Source organism: Anarhichas minor, unplaced genomic scaffold, assembly GCF_050575085.1.
Source record: "Anarhichas minor isolate MPS153535 unplaced genomic scaffold, ASM5057508v1 ptg000040l, whole genome shotgun sequence".
In the NCBI taxonomy this organism is placed as follows: domain Eukaryota; kingdom Metazoa; phylum Chordata; class Actinopteri; order Perciformes; family Anarhichadidae; genus Anarhichas; species Anarhichas minor.
This window is the reverse complement of record NW_027466486.1, coordinates 7057501-7058432: the sequence shown is the minus strand read 5'-3', so window position 1 is coordinate 7058432 and position 932 is coordinate 7057501.

Here is a 932-nt window from a genome sequence, read left to right as displayed (position 1 = left end):
AATCCCAGTGAAAATTGGTGCAATCTCTCTGTTGCATTCAGTCTATTCATTTCAGCGAGTCTGGGTTGAATATAGGTTGCGCTGGTGGAGTTGGAGTCCTTTTTCATTATACCACAGGAGAGTGCATAAAGCTAAATGGTTCATTTTGGAGTTATTTGCTCCTTATTATCACTATATCCTGATTTTCATCAATATTTAGGGCAAAAGGAAGGCAGAGCAAAGAAATATCCTGGTTCGACATGCAAATAGCCGATACAATTGAAAATGTTTAACCAAGCCTCCCAACACCCTGAGGGCATTTTCCAATGCCTGCAAATACAAGCAATAGTAGCAAAATCGAGCACATGGAGGCTCAAACAGGCTCTACAGCAGTGTTCTTATTATGTTTGTTTGAGCTCAATTTTTAACCATTTTTGGAACCTTTATTTGTTTGATCCTTGTGGTAATTATGACAGCAGATTTATCAATTTTCCATGGTTTGTTTTCTTTTTTTGTAATTCCCATTTTTGTCTCTTTGCGAGACAAATCAATCGAGGATTTTGTTTCTTTTTATGTCAGCATAAACAACCTTTTATAGACGATGCCTTTGCCAGGCCGTAGAAAACAGTCTATTTGGTTGTAAAATACATTTTCAGTGGCATCCGTATACCAAAGGAAAATATATATCTGTATTGATATTTTTGTGTTTTGATGCACATCACCAGATGATAACCTCAGCCTGTTTATGGTTGTAGACCACCAAACACACCAAGAGCTGTAAATATGAGGTGACATGAACAGAGAGATAACTAATTCATTGGAAAGTTTTGGTGACCTGCTATTCTGTGCTGCACAAACCCGCAGGGGAAAACAAGTTTGACTGACGACTCATAATGCACTTTATCTGTGCTGGGAGGATTTAGTTATGTTCTCTGGAGAATTATCAGCATAAG